At 49.6% G+C, this 27839-nt stretch overlaps 1 long non-coding RNA gene across 1 annotated transcript in view; it reads left to right on the top strand.

The window, feature by feature from the left end:
- The first annotated feature begins 8703 nt into the window (after positions 1 to 8703).
- The window catches only part of LOC146809430 (uncharacterized), a 135885-nt gene continuing 116749 nt past the window's right edge, over positions 8704 to 27839 (top strand). Inside the window, exon 1 of the long non-coding RNA XR_014965548.1 lies at positions 8704 to 8796. This is a non-coding gene — a long non-coding RNA (uncharacterized LOC146809430). The remainder of the gene's footprint in view (positions 8797 to 27839) is intronic.

Genomic DNA, 27839 nt, shown 5'->3' with positions numbered 1-27839 from the left:
ACGGAAGCGTGGTCCGAGAGCAGTACCAACCAGCACCTTGCGTAGGTATTCCCAGTCCACCGTATCAAACGCCTTCTCAAAGTCAACCAGGAGTAAGGCTAGGTCGTGTGTTAAGGAGTGACGGTGGGCTAAGGCCACGTGGAGCCGTAGAATACAGTGTTGTGTGTTTCTTTCCGTTATGTAGCTGCATTGGTCCAGGTGGTTGAGCGCTGGCAGCACCTTTCTCAGCCTATTTTCCAGTACGGTGGCAAAAACGTTGACTTCGTAGTTTAGTAAGGATATGGGGCGGTAATGTGTGGATGACGTTGAGGGGGGCTGTGTTTTGGGGAGCACCACTATAGTGACAGAGTTGAAAAGGGCGAGCAGGTGGGGGAGCAGTAAGTCTCGATTTTTTAGGAGGTACTCCATGGGGAACCTGTCCGTGTCTGGGGCCTTCCCTGGGTGTAGCCCCTAGAGGGCCTCTCCGACCTCCTCTATCATGATGAAGTCATCCAGGAGTTGGGCTTCCTCCCACGGGAAGGGTGATAGGTCAACCATGCCCAAAAGGCAGTCACTGGCCTCCCGGTCTCTCTTTCTCTGCACCGAGTACAGTTCCTCATAGTAACGAGCAAAGGTCCGTGCAATGTCTGGCAGAGCCTGGTGCAGCTGGCACGTTTCGTCCCTGATCTCTGAGACTATTCTAGTGGCCTGCTGATTAGAGGCCAACCAATACAGCATTTTCCCATTCTTATCAGCCATCCATAGACTTTGGCCGTTATCGCGCGCCAGAGTAGTTTGGCTGGTTCTAGAGAGTGCAGGGGTGTGTCCTCCAGGACGTGGCGCAGCTGGCGGGAAGTCGTTTTCCCTGGGTCAGAGAGAAGTTGCCGCTCCAGGTGGGTGGCTTAGGCTTCCATTTGTGTGATAAGGGAGAGACGTTCATGTTCCTTAGTCCGGACCAAGTGTTTCACAAATCCACAAATGGTAGCCTTACTGGCGGACCAAAGGGTGTTCACATGGGCCACTGATCCAGAGTTGTGGAGGAAGTAGGATTGAAGCCCGGTTCTTAGGCCTTGGAGAAAGGTTTGGTCTTGGAAATGCCAGGCGTTGCTGCGCCACATGGGTCGCGGTGTTGTGGGGCATTGCCCCATTTCAAGAGCACAGGGAAGTGATCGGAGACCCCTCTGGATTGTATTTTGACATGACTCAGAGATTGGCAGTCTGGGGCTGGCAGTAGGACTAGGTCAATACGTGAGTGTGTGTGATGTGAAGCTGAAGTGTGTGTGTGTACTGCCGGATTGTTTGGTCCCATGTTCTCCAAGCATCGCAGAGGCCCCAGAAGAAGAGCCAATCAGTAAAGAGCATGGTCCCGGGGCCCTTGAAAGCAGTGGGTCTGGTGCAGTTGAGTGTCGGTCTAGGTACAGCGTTAAAATCACCACCCAGTATGGTAACTGGCGAGGAGTGACGACAAGGTTTGCAGACAGTGCCTCAGAGCGGCCGGGGGGGGGCATAAATGAACAAAAGGACTTTCACCTGTCCCTCCAGAGCACCCTCAAGTGCTATGAACTGCCCTTGGGGGTCGCAAGAGATTCGAGAAACCACCAGGGGGAAGGAACGGAGCAGGATAATGGTGGCTCCCGTTGCTCCCTGTTCGAACCCCGCATGGAAGACCCTATCATAGCCTTTGCAAGGCAGGAAAGGGCAGGTCTTGCCGTGTAGGTGGGTTTCTTGCAGGACCACCGAGCGCTTGATACGGTCCAGAAGACCATTGACATTCAATGACAGCACCTTGAATGTGGTGAGTGCGGGCATATGGGCATTGGAGGTGGGCAGCAAGCCGGGCAGCAGGCCGTGGGAAGGAGGCAACGTGCTGATGTGACGGGTCTCAGGGAGGTCCCAGGAATTCCTAGCGTTGCGTGGTCATGGTTGTTAAAAGGAATACTAAATGTGCCTGTACCTAGTGGAAGGAAGAGTATCTTGAACAGTCAACAAATATGTGTAAACAAACCCCCCAACTCCCACCCCTCTCCATACTTCTATATCAGAAGCATCTGTCACTCCAGTAAAACTATAAGAGAGTTAACATAGGCTTGTTTTGATGAGTCCACAATACGGGTGGGGTGAGCCAATGTAGAGTTTGTATAATTACCGCCGGCTGCCGCTGTTGAGGTGGTTAGTTCTTAGACTGAGCGGCAAGTCAAGGGGTCGATTGTATCCCGGTGGGTGCTGGAGGCCCATGTCAGGCGTCGAGTTCCTGGTCCGAGGGCGGTCTAACTATTGGACTGCGGAATAAGTCCAAATCTGGCCGAGGGGCCAAGGAGGTTTTCAGGGAGGAAGGCGGGAGGTTCATGTCACCTTCGCGGTTGACTTGGTCACCTTTCAGGTGGAGATCTTTCAGTTTGGTGTGCTGGTGGGGGGAGTCCGGTGGAGAGTCTGAGCGAGTTCTACCACACCACCCCTGAGAGTGGTGGCGTCATCCTCTGGATCGAGTCTGGGAACGAGCGACAAGGCCCAATGCCACCTATAGGTGCCAGTGGGGAGGAAAGGGCGCTCCCACAGCGGTCTTTCTTCTGTTAGCCACTGCCAGGCTGCACCGGGTGGGTCGAATAAAATGGGCTTATTTTGGAAGATGACCCGGAGTCTGGCTGGGAAAAGGGGGCGTTATTGCAGACCCATGTTCCGTAGCTTCTGCTTGACGTCTTGGAAGGATCGCCTGCACTGCTGGACCTCTTTGGTGTAGTCTGGGAATATCAGGACCTTGGTGCCATCGTATTGGAGGTCCGGTCGGGAGCGTGCCTCACGCAGGACTGCATCCCGGTCTCGGAAATTCAGGATGCGGGCGATGATCCGTCTTGGTGCCAGTGAGCGGAGCGCTCTCTCCACAGCAAACCTGGGGGACAAGAGCTCTGCGGGCATCCAGGTCCTGAGCCACTTTTCAATGGGGTGCGCCATTTGCTGCAGGGACGTATTTTAGACGGACTCTGGGACCCACACGATGCGGATATTGTTGCTCCGCAAGTGGTACTCTGCATCTTCAGCTCGCAAGTACAGTTCCGCTGTGCGTGACAGGAGGGATGATACCTGGGATTTGAGAGTTGAAACTTTGTCTTCGACTGTGGAGATCCGTGACTCCGTCTCCGTGATCCTGGTTATGGCGTTGCGGATGTCCTGACGAAGCAAGGTGACGTCCATCTTCACTTCCCCGACTCTCGCCACCACCACTGCCTGAGAGGTTTGGATTGCTTGTAGGATGACTGAGAGATCATTAACTGTGGCCATGGATTTATCCGAGTCACCAGCACCCGAGGGTGGACCTCCAGAGTGGGTGGTGTAGTGGTCAATCGGCATCTGCTTGGAAGCGGCGCTTGCAGCTCTGTCTTTCCCCAGTGTTACGCCGTCCCTGGGCCTCAGCTGGACCTGATCTTGGCTTCAGGTCACAAAGTCCGGCGGGGATGCCACTCCACGAAGAGGGGGGTCAGTGAGGGTTCCTCGCTTGCAGCGGGGGTCGCTTCGATTAGTAGCGTTGTCACCTGCTTCGATTAGTAGCCTTGTCACCTGCCTTGGGTGCCAGGGAGGAGATGAGGGGGATAACAGGTGGCGGGCACCTCTTCTAGCCATGGGCCCCACGCCTGGTCATGCAGCACAAAGGGATTTTAGTCTGTGGAAAGAAACTGGGGTCAGGCCACAGGACCACCCGTTAGTCAGTAGGGATGTGGGGCCCTGGCACCTCCGAGGCGGGGGCTCCTTCTTCAGATGAGCATTGATAAGTGGGATGAAGCCTGGGGGTGCAGGGGCCTCGGAGGATCACTTATGCGGTGAGGAGAGAGGCCCCAAGCAGGCCAGTCAACTGGTGGTTGGGCCCAGAGTCCTTGCAGAGGGGCATTTCCCCAGTTCCCAGTTCTTCGGCCAGATGTCTTCTTGGCAGCCTGTTCGTTGCGGTCTGGTGAGCGGCCCAGGAACACGGGCCCTGGCTCTGCACTGATATGTGCAGTGGGTCAAAGGTGGCAGTGTCAAGTTGGGGGCCCGAGGCAGCCGTGTCTCCAGCCACCACCCCCGTTTATCAGGCCAGGCGGGCCCTGCCTGCCCCAGGTGCCACAGCGGGCCCACCAGCACAGCCTCGAGGGCCCCCAGGCAGGTTTCCCCAGTCAGCGGTGGGGTGTGGGGCAGTGCGTCAAGCTAGGCCCAGCAGTTAGCCCCACAGGTGGGATGGTATTTCAGTCGCCGGCCCTGCACCGTTCTGTGCAGCGAGGCCGAAGGCAGTGCCTCTTGGGCAGGGAAGCACATCAATAGCAGATTCAGGAGGCTTCTAGAATTGGCCTGTGACCCCTGACATTTTCCTCTGGGTCGGGCCGGGCACCCACCTCGAATCTCCTCAATGTCTGTGCAAGGGGTAGAGAAAGCACCCGCCAGCAGTCTTTCGCGGGGGGCTCCATGGGCAGTCTCAGGCTTCAGGGCCGCCCGGTCGTCACAGCCGTCGTTGCGAAAGCCCGCCGGGCCAGTGGGCAGCCCCATCCGCAGGCGGGCCCCCGGCAGTATTAGCGGCAGTCCAACAACACTTGCAGGGGGTCCGATGACACCCCGACATGTTCCTTCCCGGCGACGCGGCCCCGCTCTGGGCGGCAGCGGCCTAGTCAATTGCAGACGGGCCTTCGTCTGCGTCTCGGGCCACGCCTCAATCCCTCGCAGTTGCCGGGATCCCGGGCCGCCAGTAGGTCATCGGATGCCCCAGAAGTCTCTGCGGGTGCTCCCCATGAGGGCCCGCTGGGGTAGGCGAGAGAGGAGCAGCCGACGTATCGGATGCACAGAGAATCAGGTTGGCTCACGGCAGAGCTTGTGATTTAGAAGACCGCTTGCTGGCCATCCTGGCCATACCCCCTAGATCTTAAAATGTTATTCATGCATTGTCTTTCCACTGGAAAACAGGTAACGCTGGAGTGAGCGCATGTTTGTTTGAGTTTTCTGGCAAAATTATGACATTTCCTCTGGCATTTGTGGCAATTACAGCACAAAAGTACAATTAAAACAGAACATAACATACACCCATGCAGAACTGCCAAGATATTTTTTGACGTACGGCCTGTACCTCTCCGGTAAGGCTGACATGAGGATAAAAATCAGGATTGTGCCAGACTGATTTCGTGTGCACCTTCAAGATATATTGGCCTTTAGTCCTGCTAGCCCACAGTGCACCAGTTCAACCTTATAACATGACAACCATGATTCCCCAAGGAAATCTTGGTAACAGATCTAGAATTCTTTTGTTTGGACTCTCATGCATACCCAAAGAAATACACAAGAAATACTCAGTAAGGCTTTTCATTATTTATTGAAGCCTTGTGATTCTTGTATAAATACCGATAATCAGTAAAATGAAACAGAGAGCGTAACTAGAATTACGAGAATAGTGAAAAAGAGTAACAATTTCACCATTGGGCTAAAACAGTGAATATATGCTGGCAGATAAGTACTGCATTTTAGTATACGACTACCTAAACTAGTTTGTCTAGGGTGGGGGACCTGCCAAATTCCTGCTGCGTGGTCTATCGCCCCATTATATGCAGGTAAGTGTCGTCAGACTGTCCGTCTTTGTGTAGAGCTGGCCATCCCTCGTGTTGGAAGACAGGAGTCAGCTGAGCTAGAATTCTGGCATGCAGTGACATCGCAGTGTCAGCTGCGTAAACAAGCCTAAATAAGCAAATAAAAGCCTTGGGTTCACCCTTACCACAAACATGGACAAATCTAGAACCAGATGCTAACTGAATGAATTTTTCCGGAAGATCCGAGTGAAGATCTTTTCTCAAGGATATCCCATGAAAGAGACAGATACTGGAGACACAAACATGAGGAGAACATTGAAATGTAATCCACCAGCCTCTATGATGCCTCCAGAGGTACCTGCTTTTGAAAAGGCAGTAATTAAGGTAGTGGAAAAACCAAACAAGAGGAAAGACATCTTCCACAACCTCAGTAAAAATGAACAAGAAGCATTGAAGTCTATCAACAAGAGAACAAATTTAATGATCAGACCAGCAGACAAAGGTGGTGCCACAGTCATTCAAGACCTGAAAGGGTACAGGGAAGTGTGTTTGAACCTCCTGTCAGACACCAGACACTATACCCTATTACAAAGAGACCCGACCAAACGTCTACAAAGAACCATCAGGACTATAACGGGAGAAGCCCTGGAAAGAGGGTGGATATCGAAAAAAGAACATGAATTTCTGAACACACCCGAACCAAAAACCCCACAATACCTAAAATCCACAAAGGAAAATTACCCCTTCCAGGTAGACTGATCGTATCAAGCATAGGCTCTCTCCTAGAATCACTCTCCCATTACACTGACTGGTTCCTGCGCCCCCTGGTTACAAAAATCAAATCCTTTTTTAGGAATACCAAACATCTTCTCAACATCTTGACTGAAGTAGAGTACCATCCAACACAAGAAACTATGATATGCCTGGATGTAGAGGCCGTCTACACCAGTATTCCACAAGATGAAAGCCTCTGTGTAATGTCCAACATACTACAGGATCAAGATTGGACGTGGCAAGCACCGATCAAATGGATTATGTCATTATTACATCTAGCACTGACAGAGAGTTTCTTCAAGTTTGAAGATCAGATATACTTACATTGACACAATACTTCCATGAGCAGTACATTCGCTCCAAGTTTAGCCTGCCTCTACATGAGCTAGTTTGAGGAAGAGAACATCTGGCCGAATAATCCTTACCAAAATTAGATACACCTATGACGCCGCTACATAGACAACATCCTTGTAATATGACACGGGATGAAAAGAGCACCAAGGGTTTTATAGGATGGCTAAACCAACTCAATCCATACCTGCAATTTACCATAACCACCAACACAAGCATGGTCTCGTTTTTGGATGTTAACATCATAGCTCAAAATGGCAAGCTTGAAAGCACATTATACACAAAACCAACAGATCGCAACAGCTTACTCCACTTTAATAGTGCCCACCCTTGATCCTTACGAGAAAATCTCCCAGTGGGACAATTACTCAGGATTAGAAGAAATTGTTCAGACCTACTACACAGTTTCAAAGAAGAGTCGGAGATGTTCACAAAAATACTACAAGAGAAGGCCTATCCGAAGATCATCGAACAAGTACAGAAAAGAGCCCATAATACCCCATGCTCTGCACAGCTAGAAATCAATGAAAAGTAAAAAACAAATTCATTGATATGTGTAACAACTTACAACTCTTCCTCAAATACCATAAAGAAAATAGTAAATAAAAAATGGCAGATCCTTAATTCAAACTAACTGTCCTTTAAAAAAAACTTTTCTGATTCAGACGGAATAGGAGTATCAGGGACGTACTTGTTCATAGTAACAGCTGGAAAGGCCCACAAGATAAACAACTTACACTTTGGGGCATTTCCCATTTGGTTCTTGCACTATATGTCCGTTCACCACACAATCCAAGTCCATCAACCTAGGCCTTTCCACTCCGTGGGAACAGTGACACCACACGAATTGCAACAGCAGTAATGTAATTTACATGATCACATGCCCATGTGGCCTTCGCTATATAGGGATTGACCACCAGGAAAGTAAAAACACGTATTAATGAACACAGAGTACTATACGGTGTAAAAGGTCAGCTACAAAGTTAACAGCACATATATAGAGAAGGGACACAGTGACCAAGATATCAAATGGACAGTGATCGAGAAAGTAATTTACAGTACAGGACAAACACACACATTTATGGAGAAAGAACAACTTTGGGTCTCAATACATATAGGTTAGGCCTCATCGATGAGATTCTTGGAGTCAGCTGCCTCCTAACTGAAAGGCCTTTTCCAACTTCCCCACTGCAAGTTATGTGATGAGTCAAGTGACAGAGGAGTAATTATCTCTTCCAAACCAGAGGTAACACATAATATGTGCTCTAGTTTCAATATAAAACAGAGACGATATTCTTTCACCCTCACCTTCTGCTGTGCATAGCAACAACCCCTCTCCCCCCTTTTTTAATTCCACCTGGCAATTCTGTGCGTGAGAGGTGCAGGCATACATTAAAAACTCTTCTAAAACGTGTCTTGGGGACAAAAATCTATACATATATTTTATATCAATAGTATGAGCAAGTTAGAAATTGTTTTTGTTTTTTTAACATTGTTATTTAGTTTTTGCATCTACATTAGCTGATTACATTAAAGTTGCGAATACGTTTTGGCACAATTATATCTCACGTAACATTTGTCAGCTAGTGATATAGATTCTGGTTAAGCAGTACAATTCTGGTTGTTTCTTACACATCACGTCTGGTAGTTTGATGGTGGAGACATTTTCCCACATAGGAATTATATCGGTGCCATTAACTTGTACTGTGGCTTTTTACACAACATTTACAACTGGGAGGGGGAGGGAAGCTCAGAGGGAAATCAGGGAGAGGGGAAGATCTGTGTACTTAGGCAAGCTCGTGGGTTTAATGAGGTTCTCCTTATGCAAGCTGTGGCGGTTCCGCCTGGTCCCCCTGCAAATGCATCTGTGGACTGGATATTGGGTGCAACCTCGTCCGAGGCGTGTGCGCTAATGTGTAGCTGGAGAGGGCCCCAAACATCTTTTGGGCGGGACTGAGTAGGCATGAGCTCCCAGTAGGCAGCCAAATGTTCCTGGCAGAACGAGGCGTCCCTAAACCATGCAGCTTTTTTGGGAGCGCGTGACCTGCCCCATGTCATAGCGATGCGGCGTTTCGCGGGTAGCAGCAGCAGTGCACTTTCGTGATGGACATGTCCAGCGCTGTCTCCCACTCCTGCCGGGCCCACAGTGAACAAGAAGGTGCCGTGTTTTGCAATATATGTGTAAAGGCGCGTTATGAGCTTGTGCGAGGACGGGTTCTTCAAGAATTTCTCGAGGGGATGGAATGTGGTTGGAGCCAGGCCGGGGAAGGAGGGGTGAGAGGCGCGCAGCGCAGCTGGAAATACGTCATAGCGTGGTTAGCTCCTGGTCCACCTCAATCTGGATGAAAGAAGCGATATCGACCAGACGCTCGTGACCATTTTAAACGGCAATCCGCCATTGATGGTCTATCGTTAATATGATAGGAATCTAATTTAATATAACCAGGGCTTTAAGTGGGCCGGGTCTCACCGGGTCTGAGCACCGGCAGGTTTTTTTAAGAATCCTCGAAACGGGTCTCTTTCGGGCTCTGTTTTGTGACCTGGCACAGGCGGTCTGGTTTTTTCGAGCGTTGTAGGGGAAGGGAAATCCTTTAAAGAGAGTAATTTTCTCTCTGGATTTCCCTTCTCTTTTTGAAACTCAGGAGCAGCAACATTGTCATGGGATTACCAGGGCTTTAAGTGAAGCTTTTTCAATATTATTACAAGTCATAGTTGCTGCTCATTTATCTTATGCAACTAACAACCATTGAGAAAGCAAATAGTCCTGACTTGATGTAGGTATGATGTTACTTGTTGTATCATATATCTGGATGCAATGACAGAAACAACAAAATACCAGACGGGCGGCACACTGTGCTAAGCACAACATTTTAACTTACATGTTTTTAAGCCACGCCCTTATTTACATTGGCCACACCCCCTTGAGAGACCCCCCAGTTTTTTCTTCCCACTTAAAGCCCTGAATATAACGAATTTTCACCATCAATGTGGATAGCCAGTTCTTAACGCAATTTTATCTTTGAATTAGATAACGTAAAAAGCAAAATATTCGCTTTATGAAACAGCAAAGGCTCTAGAGAGAAATACAGATATATGTATCCGCGACGTAGAGACTTAGGATTGGATTTTACTAAATATATCAAAGCGGGGGAATCACCTTATATCCAGCAGAAGGCCAGCTAAAAAACTTTTAAAGTAATTCTGAGGCATTCCTGACGAAGGCGCAAATTGCGCCAAAACGTGCGTCGAAGATTTATTTTCTGCCACCCTTGGTTTTAATTGTATTTTTTATGTCATTCATGTATTGAGAAATTAAAATACTGTTGGCACAATTATTGTATTATGTAATGTCATCAACATGATGTCTTTTTAAATAGGAATTGTTTTTAGATTATCATTGAATTTAATTAATTGAGATTAAAAATTTACATCAAGGCAGATATCTTTTTGGTCTTTACACTAAGTTTCTTATAATTAATACTTTTATGTTATGTTGTTATATTTGATAAATTGTGTATTGCTTAGGAATTTATTATCGATTCCACGGCAATCTGATGCCTGTCTACGAAAGTGCCATCCGGGTATGCATCTCCCATTTTTGTGAGCTTCATTGCTCTTAACCGAGCACAGGGACCCGCCTCCGCCAATAAAGGCAAACTCGGATGTCTCACCAGGGGAACCAAGGGAGAGGTACATGAGATCAAGACGTGCCCTCTTCCGCATGTCATGCCAGGCCCTCACCGTGCATCCTACCGTGTCTATCTCATTTCGAGGGCGGGGCCTAATCTGGTATAAGGTCACCCGAAGGGGAACCGGGGACAGCTGATCGTGTTCCGGCTCAATGTGTGCCATGAACTGGGTTGGGTCTATCTAATAGTATGCAAATTACGCTTAGGCGCACCAGTAGTAGAGTTCGAAGTCAGGAGCTGTTCAAAAGGTAGTGTGAGTACCTCCCATGCCACTCTCGGCTGTTTGTTCGCCCAGGCCAATGTGATCATGTTTGATCGCAACCGCGTCTTGAAGCTATATGTGGGAGGGAGTGGAATATTCGTGAAGAGATAGAGGAGTTTGGGCAGTACAACCATCTTGGCGATGGCTACCCTGCCTGCCAGGGAAAGGCGTAATGTGATCCATCTTTTTATGCGCTGCTCCAGCCAGTCTATTAACCTGCTATAGTTGGAGCGCCACAGCTCCTCAGGGTCACAACTGATCGATATGCCCACTGTAGGGGAAAATCCATCTTAACCTGCATCGTGACCTCCGTAAGCGGAATTATCACTGATATGGACCAGTTTATGATTATCCCAGAGATGCTGCCAAAACGGACAAACTCGCTGATCTGTGGATCTAGATTTTCGCTGGGCTGCTTGACATATAATGTGACATTGTCTGCATACAGTGAGACCAATACCACCCTAGGGGTAAATGCCAGGCCTAATATGAGCATGATGCTGCCGCTCCCTAGCAGCCAATGGCTCCATTGCGATGGCGAATAAAAGGGGCAACAGAGGGCACCCCTGCCGCGTGCCCCTGGAGGTCGAGATTGGAGCCGTTATCACACCGTTAATTCTTATGCGAGCCGTGGGGGATGTATAGAGCAGCGTGATCAAATGGATACATTTGGGGCTAAGGCCTATGTGTTTAAGCAGGAGAAATAAGTATGGCCACTCAAGCGAATCAAACGCCTTAGTGGCGTCTAAGAAGATAGTGCCTGCTTGCGTCTGCGGGTCCTCTCTTTGCATTGTGGCAAATAAAGTGTGGAGATTGTGAGCAGTGGTTCTGCCGGGGACAAATCCACATTGATCTGGCCTAAGCACCATGGAGAGCAGTGGGAGGAGACGAGCTGCGATCATTTTCGCCAGGATCTTGGTGTCTACGTTGATCATGGAAAGAGGACAGCTGGATTCGCATCTGACTGGGTCTTTATCTGGCTTTAAGATTGTAATGAGGAGAGCCTCCCGGAGCGACGGGGAGAGAATCCCGAGCTCCACGAAGTCTGATATATATCTATTAAGCGTGGGGCAAGCAATCTGGCCTACTCTTTCTAGAAGGCTGCGGGAAGGCCGTCAAGGCCAGGGGTCTTCCCAGCCGGGAGGGCCCGGATAGGTCCAATAATCTCCTCTTCTGTTAAATGATCGTCTTGATAGACCGTATGGCCTGCCTCCAACCATATCAACTGTAGGGTGTCAAGAACTTCCTCCATAAAACGAAGCTATTTCCTCCTGGATGGCTTTTTGACCTGTCACTATCCCTTCATCCACAGATCGCAGCTCGGGGATGTAGTCGCTAGCCCAAGATTTCCTGAGTAGCCCCGCCAGGGTTTTTCCGGCGCGGTCACCCTCACCATATCGCCTCGCTCTAGTATCTTTCCTGAGGAAAAGTATTTCACGGTGGGTCGCCTCCTGCAACTCATCCATCTTGACACAGATTGTGTTAAGTGTATTGGCATTTTTGCTGGCAAAGATTTCCTGCTCATGGGCCTTTATTTCTTTTTCTAATTTCTGTAAAACCCCCCTCAGAGTTCTAACCACTCCTGCCTGCTTCGCAATGCCCTCCCCCTTATGACAGTTTTAAAAGCTTCCCACAAGGTCGAGAGTGAGTCCACTGAGCCTTCGTTGTTACTGAAGTATTCAGTTATCGCTTGCCTGATAGATTCACGGAATGCCTGATCGCGTAGCGCATTTCCAGGCAAAAGCCCTGGTGGGATAATCCGGAATGTCAAGCTCAAGCATCACAGGAGAGTGGTCAGAGAGGGTGCGAGGAAGATACAGTGCCTCAACTGCCCATGCAGCTGTATCGCGAGAGATCAACCAATAGTCTATGCTCGACCAGGAGGGTCCCGCCGACATCATACATGTACCGCACACCTCATCAGGTGTGGCTATAGCGTCAAATATCTGTCAGTTCACCATCAGCGCGAGGGTGGGGACGACGGGACTCACCAGACCTGTCTTTGGTGCCATCGATTATTACATTACAGTCTCCGCCCCATATTATAGCCCCGGGACCTATGGAATTCGCCACCCTCCAAACTTTCGCAAAGAAACCAGGGTCGTCAAGATTGGGACCATAAACTGAGATGAGTCTGACCGGTGGCCCCATAGTGTACCCGCCAGCATGACATATCTGCCCACCTTATCCAAAATCGATACTCGTGTTCACCAGTGTAAACCCTTTCTGATGGTGATGGCCACCCCATGTGCATAGTTAGAGTAGTATGCTATATGCTTCTCGCCAACCCATCCAGCACGCAGACACCCTTGTGTGTGCTGAGTTAAATGTAGTTCTTGCAGGAATCCGATGTCCGCATTGTGTCTATTCAGTTGTGCTGCCACCATTCTGGTTTTACGGGCATCATTGAGACTATGCACGTTCCAGGAGATACATTTAATCCTGGTCATGACACCGTATGTACATGTTCCCCTGTATGCGCGCAGTATCGTGCATCTTGTGATAAAGGGGGGACAGGGAAAAGAGAGTTGTTAGAAATGGGGGTCTCTAGTTGGCAATGGTTTGCACCTTTGGCTAAATAGGGACCCTTGCTTCTAGTCAGGGAAAGGGGGATACACTCCTAAAATAACCCCTGCTCACCACCTTGATAGCTTGGCACAAGCATACAGTCTTATCTCAGAGGCAGTGTGTAAAGCATTTGTGAACACAGACAGTAACACAGTGAAAACACTACAATGGACACCACACCAGTTTAGAAAAAAAAGTATTCTTTATCTAAACAAGACCAAACGGCAAAAATCCACAATACAGTATCAAGAATAAGGCTCTTCAATAATAGAAATAGTTCAGTTCAATGCAAGTTGTAAATGCGACACTTTACCCACAAAGTTCCTTAGATGCGTCATGCAAAACAAACAAAAGGGTCGCAGGGAAGGTGATGCATCAGTTCCTTGCTTCGGGGGAGGTGATGCGTCTGTTCCTCACTGCAGCGCAGGGGAGGCGATGCGTCTGTTCCTTACCGGAGAGGAGGGGATGTGTCTATTTCTCAATGCATTCCGGTTACGATGCAACAAGATGGTGCCTCGATGCATGGTGACGATCCGGTGCGATGCAACAATATGGCGGCGTGATGCAACTATCTGGTCGATGCGTAAATGTTTCCAGCCGCACGACAGGTGCTGCAACAGGTTTTTCGGCGATGCATCGGGACCCGGTGTGGATGCGGCGCGCTTCTTCTCCGTGACTCAGCAATGCGCCGGGACCAGGTGCAGATGCGGCACGCATCTTCCCCGCGACTCGGCAATGCAGCGGGAATCGGTGCGGATGCGACACGCTTCTTCCTCGTTGCATCGATCTTCCAGCTCCCAACAACAAACAGTCTCTAGAGGCCCTAAACAGCAGCTGGCACCTCTTTGCAGGTTGGAATTCCCAGCAAGGAAATTCAGGGGAGCTGGTGGTGAAGTCTTTGTGTCCCTGAGACTTCAGACAGGAGGCAAGCTAAATATCAAGCCCTTGGAGATCTTTTCTGCAAGCAGGTGGCAAAGCAAAAGAGCAAAGTCATTTTCTCCTTTATTTGGCAACAAGTAACCATTGCAGGCCAACCCCAAACAGCAAACAGCACAGAGGCAGTAATCTTCCTTCAGCTTCTCCGGTTCATCTCCTTGGCAAAAGTCTTGATTTCCCAGAAGTGATCTAAAATTCTGGGGTCTGGATCCCCCTTTTTATACACACAAATTCTTTGTTCTCTGAAGGCAGAAAGTGTCTGTACCCAGCCAAAACCAGTTCTGTCCTCTCTGGTGCAGGTGCCTGGCAGGAGGTAGAGACAGCATTGTTGAAAGCAGACATAGCCCAGGCAGGTGAAAGGAAATCTACTCCACCTACTCTAAATTCAACCCCGGCCCATTCAGCCAAGCCCTGACTCATCAGACTGCCGGAGCTGCTGCCCTCTCCCAGCCTCTGTCACTCACAAGCCAGACATGCAATACACAAACCTAGCAGAGGCACACTGGATGGTTAGGCAAGAAAATACCTACTTTCTAAAAGTAGTATTTTCGAACACAGAAGGCTAAAATTACCCATACTAAAAGATGTACTTTAACATTCTGAGTTCAGGCATACTAAACTTAATTTCCCATCTTTTTCCCTGGGTTAGTTATGTTTATAAGATGCTATAAGCAAACTGCCCATTCTGGCTCATGGTAACAGATAGCCTTGCAAAAGTGAAAAACATAATTGGCAGTATTTCACTATCAGGACATGCCACATACATCAGGGCATGTCCTAACTTTCACATACAATGCACCCTGCCCACAGTGGTACCTTGGGCCTACCTGAGGGGTGACTAACATGCAGAAAAGCAAAGGTTTGGGGACTGGCAAGTGTGTGCACTTGCCAAGTCGACATGGCAGTCCCAGACTGCACACAGGCTCTGCAATGGCAGGCCTGAGTCACATTTTTCAAGCTGCTTCTGTGGGTGGCACAATCATTGCTGCAGGCCCACCAGCAGCATTTGATTTACAAGCCCTGTGCACACATGGTGCACTGTACTAGGGTCTGACAAGTAAATGAAATACTAATCATGCAATCACTAATCCAAACAACAATTTACAAAAGAGAGCACTTGCACTTTGGCGCTGAACAGCAGTGGCAAAATGCCCAAAGCATCTAGACCAGCAAAAACATAGCAAAAACACAGGAGTTAACAGCAAAAAATGGAAGGGAGACTCATGCCAATAGTGCCAGGTCTAACACGTGGCCCCTCCAGCTGAAATGTGGGGTGAACTACCCACCTTCTTGGGAGTTCTCTTCACTAAGGCGGAAAAATCTGGACAGACCATCAGCATTGGTGTGTTCTGTACCAGGGCGGTGTTTCACCGTGAAGTCCATCCCCTGTAGGGAAATGGACCACCTCAACAGCTTTGGATTCTCACCCCTCATCTGCATCAACCATCTTAGGGGCCTGTGGTCTGTCTGAGCATGGAAGTAGTCCCAAACAAGTATGGTCTCAACTTCTTCAGTGCCCAGACCACAGCAAATGCTGCACGATCAATCGCGCTCCACCTCTGTTCCCGTGGAAGTAACCTCCTACTAATGAAGTCTACAGGTTGGTCTAGGCCCTCCTCATTAATCTGTGAAAGCACAGCCCCCACACCATGCTCTGAAGCATCTGTCTGCACAATGAATTCTTTTGAGAAGTTGGGCACCTGAAGCACGGGCACCGTGCACATGGCAGATTTCAGGGCATCAAAAGCTTTCTAGCAGGCATCAGTCCAGTACACTTTCTTGGGCTGCTTCCTGGAAGTCAGCTCTGTCAAGGGTGCAACAATGCTGCCAAACCCCTTGACAAACCTCCTGTAATACCCTGTAAGTCCTAAAAAGGCTCTCACCTCTGTCTGGGTCTTGGGGGGTTCCCAAGCCAGGATGGCATCAATATTGGGCTGTAGAGGTGCCACCTGGCCGCTCCCAACCTGGGGTCCCAAGTACACCACAGAACCCTGCCCGATCTGGCACTTACTTGCCTTGATCATGAGGCCTGCCCTCCGCAGTGCCTTCAACACTTCCCAGAGGTGGTGTAGATGTTCCTACCAAGTGGCACTGAAGACTGCAATGTCATCCAGGTAGGCAGCACTGAAATCCTCCAGTCCAGCCAACACCTGGTTGACCAACCTCTGAAAGGTGGCAGGGGCATTCTTCATCCCAAAGGGCGTCACCCGGAATTGGTAGTGCCCATCTGGTGTGGAGATTGCCCCATCAGTTAAAGTGATCTGCCAGTACCCAGACGTTAAGTCAAATGTACTGAGGTACCGGTCAGCCCCCAACCGATGGATGAGCTCATCAGCTCTGGAGATGGGGTGCACGTCAGTCCTGGTGACGGAATTGAGCCCTCGGTAGTCCCCACAGAACCAGAGTTCTGGTGTGGCACCGGGTGTGGCCGCCTTTGGGACCAAGACCACTGGGCAGGCCCAAGGGATGTTTGAGGACCCAATCACCCCTAGCGCTAACATCTTGGAGACTTCCTCCTTGATGCAAGCTCAGACCCTGTCAGTCACTCTGTAACTCTTATGTTTTACTGGAGGACTGTCCCCAGTGTCCACATCATGGACGCACCACTGAGTGACACCGGGGGTCAGGGAGAACAGGTCAGGAAACTGCCCCAAAAGTTGGCGACAGTCACCCTGCTGCTCAGGGGTCAGGGTGGTAGAGAGGTTCACACCATGCACTGACCCATCTTGGTCCTTTGCAGACATGAGGTCAGGAAGAGGCTCAGTCTCCTCTTCCATCCCAGCATCTGTTGCTAAGAGCATGCCCACTTCAGACCTCTCCAAGTGGGGCTTCAGGCAGTTCACATGCACGACCAGCAAAGGGTTCCTAGGAGACTGCAAGTCCACCAAGTAGGTGACGTTACTCTTGCGCTCCACCACCTCAAATGGTCCGTTCCACTTATCATGGAGCGCGCAAGGCTCCACTTGGGCCATGACCCAAACTTTATGTCCAGGCTGAAACTCAATAAGAGTGGCATTCTGATCAATTCAGCGTTTCATCTCCTCCTGGCTGGCTTCCAGATTCGCCTGGGCGAGTTGTCTGAAATGCCTAGTCTGGTTTCTGAAGGCCAGAATGTAGCTATATACATCCTGGGGAGGTTTACTGGGAGCTTTCTCCCAACCTTCTTTCACCAAACTCAGAGGTCCTCTTACAGGATGGCCATACACCAGTTCAAAGGGACTGAACCCTTAGGACTTCTGTGGCACCTCTGTAAGCAAACAGAAGGCATGGCAAGAGGACGTCCCACTCACACCCCATGGGTTACTCAAGACCCATAATTATGATCTTCAGGGTCCGATTGAATCTCTCAACCAGCCCATTACCTTGGAGGTAGTAAGGAGTGGTGAACTTATAGGTTATACTGCACTCCTGCCACAGGACTTCATATACTTAGATATGAAGTTGGTACCACGGCATGACACCACATCGCTGGGGAATTCCACACTGGAGAAAATCCCCATCAACGCACAACCCACCACAGGGGCCATCACAGTCCGGAGAGGGATGGCTTCCGGGCACCGAGTGGCATGGTCCACCAAGACCAGGATGAATCTGTTGCCCATGGCTGTCTTGGGATCCAGAGGCCCCACCTCAAAGGGGGTGCTGACCACTGGGAAAGGTTGGAGAGGAGCCTTGTGCTTCCTCCTACTCTTACCACTTGCCTGGCAAGTCTGACAAGTCCTGCAATGAGTATCTGAGCTCTTGCACACTTGGGGCCAATGAAAGTGGGTGACAAGCCTTTCAAAGGTCTTGTCTTGCCCCAAATGTCCTGCTAAAGACACATCATGAGCCAGACCCAGTAGGAAGGCTCTGAAGCGCTGGGGTACTACCAGCACACAGGCTGACCCAGGCTCAGCAACCTTAGTCTCACTATAGAGGAGATCATTCTTCCAGTATATCCAATGTGATCCAGACTGATCGACTGCTGCCTGGTTTGCAGCCTGTTGCCACAAACCCACAAGAGAAGGGCACTTCTTCTGCTCCTTGCACAACTCTTACCTCGAGGGGCCTCCTTCCTGCTGTCAATGGGTCAACTCAGGCAGGCCCCCCAGTTCAGCCGCTTGTTCCTCTGTAGACTCAAGGGCATCTCCCTCAAGGTTTGCCTCCTCCTGGACTGTGGGAACTTCAGGGGCCGGTTTCCCGTGCCCTCTGCCTCTTCTCTTTAAGGCAGACACCTGGGCCACTCTTTCAGGCTCCAGGTCCTCTTGAATACCCTTACCGCCTGCCATTGACCGAGTGGTCATACACGCCCACTCTGGCAGACCCAACATCTCCAAATGAGACCTTCACTCCACCTTCACCCAAGGGGAGCTCTCCAAATCATTCTCTAGCAGACAGTCAACAGGCATGGCTGGCCTCACAGCTACATGAAAGGTACCTGAAACCCCCCTCCCCACTCAAAGGGAACCTGTGCCACCTTGCAGTGGCACTCTGAATTGTCAGCGGCAACTACCGGGTAGAATGCGTTGGGGATCACCTGCTCTTCAGACACCAGCCGACAACTGACATCTGGCCATGTCTGAACTGGGGTGGCAGGGTGGGCTAAAGAACGGTGTTGGATCAAACCCAGATCTGTTGACTGGGTGTGAGTGTTTTCTGATGCTCCGTCCATCACCACCCCCTTTTGTACCGCTTTGTTCGCCATAAGTTGGCAGGGTATGCTTAGACGTGAGCCCCTTGCTCACTTTGCCACTGGATTCAAGCAAGCCTGGCTGAAGACGGCTAAAATGCCAGAAACCGGTCCTAGGAAGCTTGTTTCCGGTCCAGGGAAGGCATGGCTTGGCAGTTCGGGCTGGACTGTTCCCATGAGGCACAGGGTCAGACTGATTTGCATATGGCCATGTCTGAACTGGGGTGGCAGGGTGGGCTAAAGAACGGTGATGGATCAAACCCAGATCTGTTGACTGGGTGTGAGTGTTTGATTGGTTCTGATGCTCCGTCCATCACCACCCCCTTTTGTACAACTGACATCTGTCACACTGGCTCCGGTGTCTTTTAGAGCCTCCACTCTATGGCCTTTGATGGTCACCCACTGCCTGTACTTCTTAGTGTCATCAGGCTGTTGAGATCTAGTGACCATCTCACTGTCTCCTAAAGAGACATGGGACATCTCTGTAGGACCCCACCCACCTTGGGCACCCAACTCCTCCCCCAGGGCCACTCTTCTGCTGGGGACCATGCCCACCTTTGGCGAAGTCTCCCACATGACCATTGTGGACCCGGGTACTGACCCAGCGGTCTGGCTCCACAGCAAGCTGCCTAGGATTAGTTAGCTTACTGACAATCAGGTGCTGGCGTAGCTCTGGAAAACAATTACTGGACAAGTGCTCCCATGAAATCAAATCATAGAGCTCCTTAAAATCATTTACTTTGCTACCATTCACCCAACCATCCAGTGCTCTGCAAAACAAAGACACATATTCCACCCAGGTACTAGACTCCAGCTTCTTGCAATTTCAAATTTTCTGCCTATAAAGCTCTGGGGTCAATCCATACCTGGCCATTAAGTCCTCCTTCATGGGGGCATAGGACATCTGACCCTCTTTGGGCAATGCTAGTAAGGTCTCCCTTCCTTCCTCCATAAAGCAGCTCCACAACCCCGCTCCCCAATCTTTCTCAGGGACCCGGTAGGATGTCATCGCTACCTCAAAGGCCTTAAACCACTGCCCAATGTTCGCATGCTTCATGAATTGCTTAATGATATCCTTGGGAATATATACTTTACTTTCTACAGGCACTGATGGTGTGCTGCCACCAGAGGGAGTGATCTCTAAGCTCGTTGCTTTCAGCTCCAGCTCCCTTACCACTCTGTCATACTCTAAAAGCATCTTCTTCTCTTCCATGGCTAACCCCTTATTTTTTCCAACTCCAATTTCTTGTTTTCTATGTCATTCTGACTCCCCACTTTGAGCTTGGCTAGCTCCATCTCATGCACTCTGCTTTTCTCCCTGTCCTCCAGCTCCTCTGGGGACGGGCCTTTAGAAGAAACACTGCTGCCCACCCTGGAAGGCACTTTCCCCCAGCCAGGCCAAATGGCCCCTCCAGCTGCCCATCTAAATTCTCTGCCTCCTCCCTGGGCTCTTCAGGATGCTTACTGGCATTCCTAGATCCCAGCCAGACCCTCAGCGACTTATGGAACTCATCCTTCCTAGTGAGGCCTCTGACGGAGATTTTACATTTTTGCAGATGGTTTTAAGCTCTGGCACAGTGTAGGTATCAAACCTCTCCTCTTCAAATTCTAAATCCATAGATGCAATGGATGCTGGCTTGCTCATGGTGAAAAAACAATTGGCAGTTCTAAAAAAAATAGAAGTTCCAAGGAAACAGTCTACCACAATGTATGTGGTCGCGTAATGGTCTGTACTCACCAGTAGTGTAAACCAATTACTGTATGTAAGACATAAATGCAAGTCCAAATCCTCAACGCTGACCACCAATGTTAGAAATGGGGGTCTCTAGTTGGCAATGGTTTGCACCTTTGTCCTAGGGACCCTTGCTTCTAGTCAGGGAAAGGGGGATACACTCCTAAAATAACCCCTGCTCACCCCCTTGGTAGCTTGGCACGAGCAGACTGGCTTATCTCAGAGGCAGTGTGTAAAGCATTTGTGAACACATACAGTAACACAGTGAAAACACTACAAATGGACACCACACCAGTTTAGAAAATAAGAATTCTTTATCTAAACAAGACCAAACGGCAAAAATCCACAATATAGTATCAAAAATAAGGCTCTTTAATGGTAGAAATAGTTCAGTTCAATGCAAGTTGTAAATGCGACACTTTACCCACAAAGTACCTTGGATGCGTCACACAAAACAAACAAAAGGGTCACAGGGAAGGTGATGCGTTAGTTCCTTGCTTTGGGGGAGGTAATGCGTCGGTTCCTTACTGCAGCACAGGGGAGGCGATGCATCTGTTCCTTACCAGAGAGGAGGGGATGTGTCTGTTTCTTACTGCGTTCTGGTTACGATGCGACAAATGGCACCTCGATGCGTGGCGACGATCCGGTACAATGCGACAAAATGGCGGCTCGATGCGATGCGACGATCCGGCCGATGCGTGAACGTTTCCAGCCGCTGGGTGCTGTGACGGGTTTCTCGGAGATGCGTCAGGACCCGGTGTGGATGGGGTGCGCTTCTCCGTGACTCGGCGATGCGTCAGGAATCGGTGCGGATGCGACACGCTTCTTCCTTGTTGCGTCGATCTTCCAGCTCCCAACAACAAACAGTCTCTAGAGGCCCTAAACAGCAGCAGGCACCTCTTTGCAGGTAGGTATTCCCAGCAAGGAAATTCAGGGGAGCTGGTGGTGAAGTCTTTGAGCCCTTGGAGATCTTTTCTTCAAGCAGGTGGCAAAGCAAAACAGCAAAGTCCTTTTCTCCTTTCCTTGGCAAAAAGTAACCACTGCGGGCCAACTCCAAACAGCAAACAGCACAGGGGCAGTAATCTTCCTTCAGCTTCTCCGGTTCTTCTCCTTGGCAAAGGTCTTGATTTCCCAGAAGTGATCTAAAATTCTGGGGTCTGGATCCCCCTTTTTATACATACAAATTCTTTGTTCTCTGAAAGCAGAGATTGTCTGTACCCAGCCAAAACCAGTTCTGTCCTCTCTTGCGCAGCTGCCTGGCAGGATGTGGAGACAGCATTGTTGAAAGCAGACCTGGCCCAGGCAGGTGAAAGGAAATCTCCTACTCCTACTCTAAATTCAACCCAGGCCCATTCAGCCCAGCCCTGACTCATCAGACTGCCGGAGCTGCTGCCCTTTCTCAGTCCCAGTCACTCATAAGCCAGACATGCAATACACAAACCTAGCAGAGGCACACTAGATGGTTAGGCAAGAAAATACCTACTTTCTAAAAGTGGTATTTTCAAGCACAGAAGGTCAAAATCACCCACACTAAAAGATGCACTTTAACATTCTGAGTTCAGGCATACTAAACTTTATTTTCCTATCTTGTTCCATGGGTCAGTTATGTTTATAAGATGTTATAAGCGAACTGCCCATTCTGGCCTATGGGAACAGATAGCCTTGCAATAGTGAAAAATGAAATTGGCAGTGTTTCAATATCAGGACATGCCACACACATGAGGGCATGTCCTACCTTTCACATACAATGCACCCTGCCCACAGGGGTACCTTGGGCCAACCTTAGGAGTGACTAACATGCAGAAAAGGGAAGGTTTGAGACATGGCAGTGCCAGACTGCACACGGGTTCTGCAATGGCAGGCCTGAGCCACATTTTACAAGCTGCTTCTGTGGGTGGCGCATTCAGTGCTGCAAGCCCACCAGCAGCATTTGATTTGCAGGCCCTGGGCACACATGGTGCACTGTACTTGGGTATGACAAGTAAATCAAATAACCAATCATGGAATCACTAATCCAAACAACAATTTACAAAAGGGAGCACTTGCACTTTGGCGCTGAACAGCAGTGGCAAAGTGCCCAAAGCATCTAGACCAGCAAAAACATAGGCAACAGCAAAAAATGGAAGGGAAACCCATGCCAATGGTGCCAGGTCTAACAAGAGAGAAGACAGGGAGGGTAGCAAATACAATCAAATCTAAATAAGAAAGTCGCAAGAAACCTCATTCCCCCACCCACACCAGCCCCCCAAACAGGCAGAGCATATTCCCCAGTTAACCCCTCCCCCCCAACTTAAAAATCATTTTGCACTGTCAGGGAATCCTCCCCAAGTGGCCCAGCGACAGGGCATCTCACAATGTTCACCCAGCCTTATTCAAACTGGAGTTGGAGCCACATCAGTATGCGGCAACTGTAACGGATACATGACCCCAGTCTCTTTGTGCCGGACTGCCCTGACCAGTTCGTTAGTTCGCCGAACGAGGCCTCATCCATTGTGATTGCAGCCTCCGCACGTTAGTCGTTGTCGCTGGCGTGGCCACCCTCTTCCAAATCTGTCTTTGAACATTCAGACTTTTGGGCAAGATGTAGATCCTTGACGTATCGCACGGCCTTCTTAGGATCCGTGAAGAAGATTGTCTTCCCAGCATGGAATATTCTGAGCATGGCAGGGTAGAGGAGCGAGTATTTTATTTTGAGCTCCTGGAGGTTGAACTTAATAGAGAGGAAGTCTGTGTGAGCGATTTGGACTGCCAGGATAAAGTCTGGATAAAAGGAGATCGATGTTCCCTGGTACACCACTTTTTGCATGTCTCTGGCACAGTGAAGAATCGTGGCCCTGTCACGCTAGTTAAGCAGGCGTGCAATTATTGGCCTAGTTGGCGTTCCCGGTCGGGGACGAGGGCCGAGGGTGCGATGGGTGCGCTCCACAATGCACATGGCAGATAGGGACCGCAGCATCTCCTCTACATAGTCTTCGATGCGTGTCATGGCAGTGGACTCCTACACGCCTACACGTATGCTGTTACGGCGTGACCTGGCTTCCAAGTCCTAATTTTTCTGATGAATTAGCTCCAGTACTTTCTCCATTTTGAGGAGCCTTTCGCGAGTTTCCGCGCCGTCGTCCTCCGACGTGGAGGTACGCTGTTCCACTTGTTCCAGGCGCTCTCCATGTTTGGTCACTTTCTCCTTTAGTTGATCAAACCGATTCGATAGGGAGTCTATTTTGCCGTCAATGGAGGTGAACGATTGTTTCAAAGTGCGGAACATTTCCCTTATGTCGGCTTTGGAAGGGGTCGCTTCCGTTGTTTCTGCCTCCCGCAGCGGGTCCTCGGAGGTCGGGGCCCCGGGTGGTTCTGCGCTGCTCCAGCACTAACTTTGGCTGCTTTGTGTCCGTTTACCCCATGTTCCCAGGTGTACCTTCCCCCGATCGCAGATCTGTCGTGACTCACCCCCGTGCTGTTCTCCCCACCTGGGCTGTGTGCCTGTCTGCTCACAATGGTGTGCCCCACCTCGCTGTTAACAGGGCGCCAGCTCTCCACTCTGATCAGGGCCCAATGTGCATCAGTCTCGCCTCCGGACTCTACTTAAAAAGGGGGGTCCAAGCGAGTGTCCCGTCACTGCCTCAGATCAATAATGGACCTCCGCCGCGCCCACGCCTCATGAGTCCAAGCAGAGGGGTCCCTCTTGGGTATTTTGTCCTGGGGGAGGGACGGCCCGGATCACCTGAATCCCTCCGGTCCAAATATCGTCTGCAGGCCTGCCTCCGCGCAGCTGCAGAGATCGTCGTTGGCCCGGCGATTGCGGTTCTGGCCCAGACTATCTGCGGTTCTCGAACGATCTTAGGGAGCGATTTTCAACAGTTGTAAGGGGAGATTGATTACCCGGGCACCATTGTTCAGCACCATAAAGAACTCCTCACAAAACCTTGGTATTATAGATTTCGAAAGCTGGGGCAATTTGGCGAGATACTATCTTCCTATGTATTTTGCCGATATTGGCACATTGGTAAATTAATTGTAACTTTGCTTTATTCATATGTGCCTCCCAGTTGATCGATGGAGTCAAACGGATGCCCAAGTAGTCAAATACTTCTACTTGATCCAATTTGGCGCTACCAGCCCACACAGATCTAGTTGTTTTATTTTTTCCTCTATTAAAAATCATGGACTTGGTTTTTGTCTTGTTTAAAATCAAACCCCTGTCATCACAAAACCTTATAAAATCATTCAGGAGTTATTGGAGACCCTGTGGCGATTTGGACATTAGAAGCGTGTCATCAACGAACAACAGTGCTGGTATTCTTCTAACACCAATTTTAGGGGCATCACAGCCATCCCTGTCTACATAATCAACAACTCCGTTTATAAAAAGAGTAAAAAGGGTGGGCGCCAACACACAACCCTGCCTCACTCCATGTTGGACAGGGAAGGTTTCTGTTAGTTGTTGGCGCCCCACCTAACCTGTGCTGTGTTAGATGAATGGAGTCTAATTAAAAGGTTTAAAAGATCGGCAGGGAGACCCATCTCTTTTAGGACCCTCCAAAGCCTTGCCCGGGGGACTAGGTCGTATGCAGAGCGCAAATCGACAAAGGCCACGTGTAGTTTACCCCTCCTTAACTACTGCTTCCTTCCAGTAAATGCAAATAAGACGGAAGACCTGGTCCAGGGTTCTGACCTTCATACAGAACGCTGCCTGGAAATCACTCAGGATTTGGGCCTCCGTCATCCAGTCCTGTATCCTTCCTAGGACTTGTTTACAAAAAATATTTTGGAGGGAGTCTATGAGGCTTATCGGCCTGTAGTTCATCGGTTTGGATCTATCTCCTTTCTTGTAGATGGGCACTATATTGGCAATCTGCCATGAGGATGGAATAGGGGCACCGGACAAGATCAGATTTGTTACCAGGTTTATGTACGAACCCCAGAGCATATGGTCTTCTCTGTACAGGTCATTTGGTATTCTGTCTGGACCCGGAGCTCTTGCTGGCACACAAGATGAGATTGCAGTTTGCGTTTCCTCTAAGGAGAAAACCAAAGTTTTCCTCTCTCCTCCCAGGGATTCAACCCTCATCTCACTCGTCTCATTGCCTTCATTTGGACCATTGACATAGAGAGGGACAAAATAGGCAACCCACTCATCGGGCTGGACAGTATATTCCAGGGTTTGCCTTGCCTCCTTTAGCCAGTATGTTGCCCGTCTCCAGAAGGCCTTTGGGTCTTTATCCATCAATGCAGTATATAAGGAATCCCAGAGAGAACCTTCCCAGACCTTTTTAGCGCTGCCTATGGCCATTTTATACTCTGCTCTACAGGATGCTATCTCCGCACAAACCCTACGTGTTAATGCACCGTCAAGTGCTCCCTTAGCCTTCCTGCACTCCTGATTATACCAGGAACTCTTAGTATCTTGCAGCTGATCATTACAATGTCTTCCCTTTCCCCGCGCTATGAATGGCTGACTAAGTGTGTCCCTTATCTCACCAAAGAACTGCTCGTGACGGGGCCCAAGGTTTTCCACTGCATCCTTGGCAGGTAGCTTGACCAGCTCCTTAATCAACTGCCTTGCTTTTTCCTTCACTACTTCTAGAGCTGCCGGATGCTCCTCCACCCAGCCCCACTTAACAGCTCTTTGGTTGTTTGTGGCCGAGAGCACACCCAAATCAGGGCACCCCAGGTTAGTTGTTTGTGGGGGGCCAAGTTTAGTAAAGACAAGGGCTAGGGCATTATGGTCACTCTGATCTTTTCACCACTACCATATCGTCCACAAAGGGCAAGAGATTGGAGGTGATGAAACAATAATCTATTCTACTAGTGTATATAGATTGTGTTAGTTTCCTCCGAGGCACATTCCACCCTATTATAGACATTAAAAATTTCTGGCCTTCCAGCCACTGAACAAGGTCAACTCGAAGGCCAAAATGTCCTGTGAATCAACACATAGTAGTTTAACTTTGGACCCCAGTGCATTTTTTATCCATGCTGCTAGGCCCTCCGAGGGGCAACCCTGCTCTTTCCTGCTAGCTTGAAGCTTCAATAGCATAGGCAAAAAACCCGCTTCTGAAAGGAGTGGTCAAACTCCAGGTTTCCTGAAACAGGATTACATCAAAGGTGTCCACGAAACTACACCAATCTGGATAAGATTGCAGCTTTAGAATTCCAGCCACATTCTAAACTAGAACCCTGAGATTAGAGGGGACAGGTGCACCTCCTTCCACTACGGGTTTAGGGACTAAACCATGGATTTTATGGGTGATCAGGGACTCACCTACAGGGGAAGAAACAGAGGCCATCCCTTCCACTGGCGTGCCACCAATGCGGACTGTATCGGTTGTAACGTTTACAGTCGGAGGCCCGGTGTACTGCTCAGTGTCATATGCTGAACTTCTAGGTATCAACATTTCTGATGGGGATGAATTCATCAAGGGCCCTATCTTACCTGGTTTTCTTTCACTGCATTGTAGTCACCTTTGGCCGATCCCTGTGCCTGAAGGGCCGGCGCACAGTCCATCCCTGGTAGATCTGAGGGGCACTAGCTCCAACCTTGGTGGGCACCTATACCTGATAGAAATAAAGGTATTGGCTGGGGGAATGGTGCGTGAATCTATCACCAATAGCCCAATTACCAAGTTCTTGTAAAAAAACCTGACTTCAATCATATCCCTCTCAGCCCCTGGGAAGGAGAGTCTTCCTGCATATTTAATGTCGTCTGTAATTATTGAGTAGCAATGGTGGGTGGATCTCAGCCGATAAATGCCTTTATTTTTTAGAGAGTCCTGATCTTCAGTCCCAACCCGGGAAAGTTTGGGCACTTCAGTGAGATAAACCGTATCTTGGGCATCCTGAGCACTCTGCCTCGTATAAATGCCATCCCTTACTGACCTCATTTCCCATGTCTACCTGCGACCTGACCTAGGATTATGGCCTTCATCTAGGGTCACCTTACCTTTATCTATTGTTCTGGATTGGGCCCTAGCATGGCCAATACCTGGCTGTGTGTTTCTAGTTGCCAATGGATATATGTGGTTTCGGCAGTTACTCCTAGGTCTGTCAGGTGGTTGGTATAAGGTACTATACAGGGTAGCTTTATTTGGTGGCTCAGGGATCTCCCGAGAGTAAGGCCCTGTGCACCTGTCCTCTGCTATGTGTTGTGCAACAGCGGGGGGGGCAGAGGAGGCCCATGGTGCACCTCCTTCCTACATACTGCTCCCTCAGTTAAAGTAGCGACCTCGCTTCTGAGGGCAGCCACCTTGTCTCTCAATAACTCGATCAGCAACTTCAGTTCAAGCACCTCAGGGGCATGGGCACTCCAAGACACTTTGGTGAACTCTGGACCGTCACTCAAGCATCC

This window comes from Triturus cristatus, chromosome 7 (assembly GCF_964204655.1).
Source record: "Triturus cristatus chromosome 7, aTriCri1.1, whole genome shotgun sequence".
NCBI lineage: Eukaryota > Metazoa > Chordata > Amphibia > Caudata > Salamandridae > Triturus > Triturus cristatus.
This window is presented reverse-complemented; position numbering and strand designations above follow the sequence as displayed.